The 8,228-nt window shown below is 43.8% G+C and overlaps 1 non-coding gene across 1 annotated transcript; it reads left to right on the top strand.

The window, feature by feature from the left end:
• The first annotated feature begins 5,268 nt into the window (after positions 1-5,268).
• On the top strand, positions 5,269-5,340 carry TRNAM-CAU (transfer RNA methionine (anticodon CAU)). Its single transcript has one exon. It is a non-coding gene; the product is annotated as a tRNA-Met (tRNA).
• Positions 5,341-8,228: the final 2,888 nt, after the last annotated feature.

Here is an 8,228-nt window from a genome sequence, read left to right as displayed (position 1 = left end):
ATATGGTCTTTGCTTTCCCTGGGTCTGAGGGGCCCTAGGTTTTGTCCTTCGAGGAAGGAAATTTGGGTTCCACTTTGACTTTTACCTGTTTATAGAGTGAGAAAACACCAAAGAGTCAGTTACCTTCAACCTTAACCAAAGTAGCTGAAATTTGCTATTCTCTTCCAAGCAGGAGAGGACTTTAGTGCTTTTTAATAGAGATTTCCCCAGGAGCACAGTACAAAAGGCTTACAGCCCACGGAGTATAAGAAAGCTATCCCGCTAGACTAGGGTGTTCTAGAAAAGGAACTGGATATGATATTTATTGAGTAAAGTGTTCACTGTGTCAAAACCCAGGATCGTTAGATTTTCCGTCCTTCACACTCACAACTGAGCTACTTGGCAGATGGGGAGAGCTCTCTGCCAAGTCCTGGTGATGTCACATTCTAATATAAGACAAATGGTGCTGCGTTACTTGACAGATACTGCAGTAAGGTCTTAGGTGAAATACTCGTCCTCCCCAGAAACACAGGGACTCTTTGCCGTTCATTTCCGCAATTCTGGCCAATTGTGAGTTGATGGTGCAGTTGACTGCTCAGTGGATTGTATTTTTCTCTAGAAACACACATTTCCCCTCCCTCTCTGTCTTAGGATTATACTTCCCATTCCCTTTGAAGATGATATGATGGTTTACATAGAAAATCCCAAGGAATCTAAAAACAAACAAAACCCTCCTAGAACAAATATGTATGTTCAGCAAAGTCACAAAATACAAGATCAAAATACAAAAATCAACTGTATTTCTAGACACTAGCAATAAACACGTGGGCACCAGAACTAAAATATAGTATCACTTACATCACTTAAAAAAATAACTTAGATGCAAATCTACCAGAACATGGACATGCTGAAAAATACAAAACTACAAAAGACTGATGAAAGAAATCAAGGACCTAAATAAATAGAGAGATATTCTGTGTCCACTGATTGGAAGACTCGGACATGTCAAGTCTTCTCAAAGTTATATACAGGTTTAACATAATTTATATAAAAATTCAGTGAGTTATTTTTGTAGATATGAACATGACCATTCTAAAATTTATATGGAAAGGCAAATGAGTTAGAATAACTAAAACAAATTTTGAGAAAAAGAGAAATAAAGGGGAAGAAATCACTCTTATTATTTCAAGACATTTGACAGCCACAGTAATAAAGACTGCACGTTATTGGCAGAGGTCTAGACATACAAGTCACTGAGACAGCAGAGAACCCATAAATCACCACATACACGTACAGCGAAGCTATTTTTGACAAAAGTACAAAAGCAATTTAGTAGAGGAAGGAAAGTCTTAGTTTTTTTTTTAAAGTAGTGTTGGAGAAATTTGATATCCTTAGGCAAAAAAAAAAAAAGCACTAATCTCAACCTAAACCTCACACTGTATTAAAAAATTAACTGGAAATGATAGAGATTGAAAGTAAAACATAAACGTATAAAACTTTTAGGAAAAAATAAGAAAATTTGGAGGACCTCAGGCTTGGAGACTTTTAGACATGACACCAAAAACACACCCATAAAAGATAAATTCAACAAAATGAATTTCATTAAAACTAAAAGCTTTTGCTCTGCAAAGGAGCTTCCAAAGAGGATAAAAAAGTAAGTTACAGATGGGAGGAAATGTTTGCAAACCACATACCTGGCAAAAGACTCCTATCTAGAATATACAAAGAATCCTCAAAACTCAACATTAAAACAACAATCAATTAGAAAATGGGCAAAAGACATGAAGAGACATTTCACCAGAGGATATACAAATGGCACATGAAAAGATGTTCAGTATCACTAGTTGTGTAGGAAATGTGAATTAAGACCATGATGAGGTATCACTGCACGTCTGTTAGAAGAGTTAAAGGAACAAATTTTATCTGACGCTGCCTTTGGCTGGCAAGGACACAGAGACACTCCATCTGTCACCCATGGCTGATGGGAATGGGAGATGGGAAAGCAGTTTGGCAGTTTCTTAAAGAAACGACACATAACACTCACTATACAATCCAGGAATTCCATTCCCAGGCATCTATCCCAGAACAATGAAAACTTAGGTCCACACAAAAACCGTACACTATTCTTCAGAGAAGCCTTATTTGTAATTGCCCAAACCGGAAACAACCATCAGATTTCTCAGTGGGTGATTGCTTAAACCAATTGTGGTACATCTATTCTATGGAATACGGCTCAGCAGTAAAAAACATGAATGAACTACCGATACATGCAATAATTTATTTTTTTAAGATTTTATTTATTTATTTGACAGAGAGATAGAGAGAGAGCACAAGTAGGCAGAGTGTCAGGCAGAGGGAGAGGGAGAAAAGAAACAGGCTCTCCACTGAGCAGGAAGCAGGACGCCCGGGATCATGACCTGAGCCGAGGGCAGCCGCTCAATCGACTGAGCCACCCAGGCGCCCCGATACATGCAATAATTTAGATAGATCTCACGGGCACTGTGCTAGATGAAAAAAAGCCAATCTTAAAAGGTCACATACTTTTTGATCTCACATATATGTCAGTCTCAAAATGACATTACAGAGATGAAAAACAGATTGGTGGGACCAGGAGTTAAGGATGGTGGGGAGTGGCGGGTGGGCATTAAGTATAGAGAGAGCACGAGAGAGATCTTTGTGGTAGGTAATGCGATGGTTCTGTATCTTGGTTGCAGCGGTGGTGACACAAATCTACACATACAACAAAATAACAGAATGATAGAACTATACACACACACAGCAACGGAAGGTGAGAATCACTCATCCTAGGAAAAATGTAAGGGGAACTTAATATCCAAGTATCTTTGAGGTATTCACAGAAAATGGAGGGCAGGTGGCATCTCTCCAAAGCCTTTGGATTTATTCGTCCTGCCATTTGAACAAAAGCCTGAAGAAGGTGTGGGGGGTGGGGGTAAATCCTATAGAGATATGAGGTAAGAATTCTTCACGTAGAGGGAACCACCAGAACAATAGGTTGGATGCAAGAATCCTTCAGCAGATGACGGGGAAAAGAAACCACCTCACAAATGTAGGACAGAGGTGGGAAAACCCGAATCACAGAGGACTTCTCTAGAATGTGTAATATTCCTTCACCCACTGCAGGAATAAACACACAGGGAGGCACACGGAATATAGAAGCTGAGAGAGTTAACGTGCTCACTGTGCAATTCCAAAAAGAAAAGCTGGGGGAACTGGAACCTTTTCCTTAACTCTTTGACTGCTGGTCCCACCCTCAGGAAAAGGTCACTGTCTTCCACTCCGTTATCTGGCCCCAGAGAGAAAAGCCATTTCTAATACCATTATCTAGGTGACAGTGTTTTTCAGTCCATCTTGTGTCTCAGAAGTGAATGAGCCTAGTCAATATTTTTTTAAAAAAACCAAGACTGGTATTTTAAGAAATGAAATAGAATATAATAGGAATAGGAAATATCAGAATAAATCCGAAGTAGTAAAATATTGTTTGGTGGAGTTCGGTTTTTCTCTCTAGATAGATAGATAAATTCAGTTAGATATACTCTCTATATAGACATATTTGTTTGCATACTGTATTGAGTTGTGATTTAAAATGTATTTCTGATTCCAGGTTGCAGTCAGAAATTTTCAAGAAAACTGCTTTTTGGGAGAATACAAGCATCTTTTGAAGATGGCAGCATCTCCTTGGGTTGACGACGATCTAGGAGGCTAAAAGCCCGAAAGGAATCATCATCACGTTTCACTTTTCTCGGATGTAGAGTATCCCTGGGGGGCTTAAGAGGAACAGGTAGCCTGCGGTCTGGTTCCTGTCTCTGGGCTCCTTCCTCCCTCACGTGAAGTCTGGGAAAACAAATCTGAAATTCAAGACCACCCTTGTCCTGAGGAAATCTCGGCCGAACGGAAACTCCATCCCACCTGGACTGCCTTAAGAAGGCTCGAATCAAAGGCCGTTTGAAGTAAGAGTGTCCCTGGAAGCGAGGGAAACCTGAAATGGGCCGGAAGGTGACTAGCGGTATTTCTCCGTCGGTCTCCGCGAGGGGACACTGGTGTCAGGGAGTTGCCGAGGCCGCGGCCCGAGCTGCAGGAGCGGGGCGAGCAAGGGGTGCGCACCCCCGCTCTGCCCCGGGAAGGGCTGTGCGCAACCTTCCCCGCCGGCCGGGTTGTGCTGTGCGCGCCCGGGCAAGGACCGCGGGCTCCCCGGCTCTGCCCCGGGCAAGGACCGCGGGCTCCCCGGCTCTGCCCCGGGAAGGACCGCGTGCGCACCAGCTCTGACCAGGGAAGGGCCGTGCGCAACCTCCGCCGGCTGGGTTGTGCGGTGCGCGGCCCGGCTCTGTCTCGGGAAGGGCTTTGCGCGCGGCGGGGAATGGGAGAAGGATCCTGGGCTGGGCGGGCCGCTGCGCTCGCCACTCCTCCGCAGAGGTAAACAGTGCTGAGGCCGCTCTTTCGGTGTAGATGCGGACGGGGAAATGGAGTAAGGGGAGATACCGGCGTGCGAGCCCCGGCCTAGCCGTGTGATCGAGCGAGCTCAGGAACGCGCGTCATCTAGAAGCTGACATTAGTAAAGATACGAGGTTTACCGCTGTGCACCCGGGCCCTAGGACCTGGCGTCCTCGGAGAGGCAGCGACAAACGGGGGCTGGTGTTCGGGGCCGTCCTAACAAGGTGTGTTTGGAAGCCCCTATCTTTATTAGTTTCTCATTTTTAGTTCCTCTGTGTGTGTGTCACAACGCCTCCAAACGAGATCCAGTCGAAATTGTGGCCGCCATGTAATCATTTGAGCAGTAAGTTGGGTTTATTCCCCCTTTCCCGGGCGCATTGTGAAAATCCTTGTGAAAATCTGCGCCCTTGCAAGCAAATAAACTTTTTAATCCAAACGATCGTCTTTGAGACTTTTGGAGACAGAACAAGCGCGGCGGTCAGCAGGATTCCTCTCACTAATGGTGGTTCAGGGTCCGCTCCGGATCCTCAGATTCCGCCCGAAAAGGCTCCACCGGGTTTTGCTGGGCGCGCTCTTCCTCAGCTCTCTGAGCAAAGAGCGGCTCCAGAAAAACAAATAAAATTAAGGGGAAAAAAAAAAATTCCCGAGCTCGGACGCTCTTTTGGCAGGTTGGAAAAGGGCAGCCCCGGAAGGGTCGGCCCTTAGCCACCTGGTCGTGGGAGAGCTACTCCGAAAAACCCATCAGAAGGGAAGGAATTAAGAAAAAAGAAGGATCATTTTCTCAGCGTGGAAAAGGTGATCTTAATCATTAATAGACACAGGAGAAAAACGCAGCCAACAAGCAGAGTGGCGCAGCGGGAGCGTGCTGGGCCCATAACCCAGAGGTCGATGGATCGAAACCATCCTCTGCTAGGAAGCTTTTATGCTTGCTTTCCTCTTGCTAAGTTTTACTCATTAAGCTAACGAGCCCAAAAGCCTAAACTAGTTTTTAGATCTTTCATGTCCTCCTTTAATTTGGATTCCTCTTCCCCAGCCTTCTTTGAAATCATGCTGTCTCCCAGTAGACAATTCTCAAAAGCTTCCACCTACCTGAAGTTCGGGGAATTGTAAAATCCCTTCCAGCCAGGGTGCCCAATAAAAGAGCAATTGGAAATATTCCTTCAGTTGAGGTGGTCTTATATGCTGTAGGGGATTTCATGGAGGAGGTGACAAACTCCAATTTACTTCTGTTGCATATTCCAGTAAAGGGGTTTTCAAATTTATTATCTGCTTGTGATGTTTTGTTTGCATTGCATACTACTAGTAATGAAAATATAACTCAAACTAAAAGAATTCATTATAACACAGATTTGTGGTCCCATCAAACAGCAAAATCTCAGATTTCAATATTTACACTTATATTTGGTGCAAACTAGTACAGCAGCATGATCAAAGGACTTTAAGTAAACATACATTATACTGGCATAAAACTCATTCAAGGAGCAAGAGAATCAATATAAAATTTCCAGCTGTCATAGAAGGGCATGCTTTTCTATTTTTTCCAGGGGATGTTGGCAGGTATTCAATCACTATGGTTTTTAGATTCCATTTGGTACAATAAAGGAGTGTGATGCTACACTTCAAAAAATACTTAAAAGTTTACAATATACCAGTCATTACAGTCTCTGTGTGTATCTGATGAAAAATGTTAGGTAATGGTTATAAAAGCATATGAGGGTGTTCCAAACTGGTAAAAAAAAAAAATTGTTTAGAAGGTAAAATCATCCCCAACCTAGTGAAGTTCAGGGCACGAAGTGGGGGGGGGGGTCGTATTTGCTGGGACATTCCCTTCCCTATGAATTGTTGATTTTTTTTTTACATCAATAAATATTTGGCAAAACACAGTAATTCCAACTATTGCTCTCCACTGATTGCTTTCCACTTTTCCTGCTTTGTCATTAGTTTTGTTTTTCTTAGTCATCAAAGGGTGGCCTGTGAGCATATTAAGTATTGTAAGTATTTATGGAAGACAATCAGTTGGTTGCACTTTTCAAGTCCCACTCTTACAAACAGAACGTAAATAAATAAGGATTATTGTGTTGATGCTATTTACACCCCTTCTATCTAAGCCAGTATGGTTTGTTTGTTTTTAAAGATCTTATTTATTTATTTGACAGAGAGAGAATAGGCAGAGAGGCAGGCAGAAGGAGAGGGAGAAGCAGACTCCCCGCTGAGCAGGGAGCAGGGAGCCTGATACGGGACTCGGTCCCAGGACCCTGCGATCATGACCTGAGCCCAAGGCAGCCACTTAACCCACTGAGCCACCCAGGGGCCCTGCTAGTATGGTTTGTTAGACATAGTACAAACATAACAAGTAACAGCTCCCCAGTGAACACCAAGTAGCACTCAATACGTGACTACACTTCTGTTCAGTGAGTCGGCCCCATGGACTTGGAACTATTTCTTCAGCTGTCTTCCCTGAGTCCAAGAGTGTATCTACAATACTAATCAACAGCAGTGATGTTCGCTAAAACCATCTGTGTAGACAAATAAAAGCTACTTCCTGGGGCCTATGTGGCTTGGCTGGTGGAGCAAGAGACATTAATTCTAGAGTCAAGGGTCCAAAGCCTCCTGCAGGGGTGACAGCATTTTCTCCTTTGGTGCACAGTTTCCTTTCTTTGTTCTTCAAGGGACGGATCCAAGGAACTATACCAGAGTTACCTTACATACACCTAGATATGATTTAAATGTTATATTTTGAGACCTCTGGGGCCTCTTGGGAAATGGTGAGTGTGTTTTGCATATGTTAGAGACGTAGACCCTTGGTGGCCAGAGGCCAGGCTCTGGAGGCAGCCTCTAAGGTAACCTCAAGTGATCTTTACCTCTTGATGTTCATGCCCTTGCATAGCTCCCCACGTCACTGTATCAGGGCTGGTCTTTTGTGACCGAACTAACGTGATGGATCTGGCTCTCTGGGAAGGCAGTTGCTAAGTCATGGCAGCCCTATGAGGACGCCCCCCAGGGGGAGGAAGGGAGTCTTCCTGCCTGCACCTACGGAGCACATGGCTCGGGATCCTCCAGCCACAGGCAAACGTTCAGATGACTCGAGCTCCAGCTGTCGTCTTGTTTGCAACCTCATGAGAGACCCTGAGCTGCAACTACCCAGGTAAGACACTCCTAAATCTCTGACCTATAGATACCACGAGATAATAAATCGCTGTCTTTTTTTTTTTAAGCCACTGAATTTGGAGTTACTTGTTACAGTAATAGATGAGTAATACAAACCTCAAACTAAGTTTATGACTTAGGGCTCCCTGAACTCCTCAGGAAATGCATCTAGGATGCCTCTCTACTTAGAGGTCCACTGTGGGGCTCTGGCTTCTCAGCAGTGGGGATGTTTTCCATTTCTTTTACTCCACAGCTTTCCTAACGGACAAGATCATTTTTTCCTGCATTCACTGGGAGTGAGGGTTGAGTTTTCTCTCTAGGTCATCATTAATCTGAGTATATACCGGGGGGGGGGCACGTGATAATATAGGGTTTTCTCCATTTTGAGCAGATTCCAATGACTTCGCTTTGCCTCAGTGTGGAGGTTGCTAAAATAGAAGCACAATTTTGCGTCTACGAGTAAGTGCTCTAGAGAGCAAAAGCAAGGGGGTGCTATCATGCTGTGGTGTGTTCTCTTTTCCTTCTAGATCTTTTTTCTATGTGTCCCTCAAGTCTCTTTAATGTTATTAATGGTCATCTTCTAAAATGAACTCCTTTCTTTTCTTTTTTAAATTTATTTAAGTCATCTCTACACCCAACATGGGGCTTGAACT

The sequence above is a fragment of the Eumetopias jubatus genome, unplaced genomic scaffold (assembly GCF_037043125.1).
Source record: "Eumetopias jubatus isolate StellerSeaLion01/CBP00866 unplaced genomic scaffold, mEumJub1_p1.0 scaffold_6, whole genome shotgun sequence".
Taxonomy (NCBI): Eukaryota; Metazoa; Chordata; class Mammalia; order Carnivora; family Otariidae; genus Eumetopias; species Eumetopias jubatus.
This window is presented reverse-complemented; position numbering and strand designations above follow the sequence as displayed.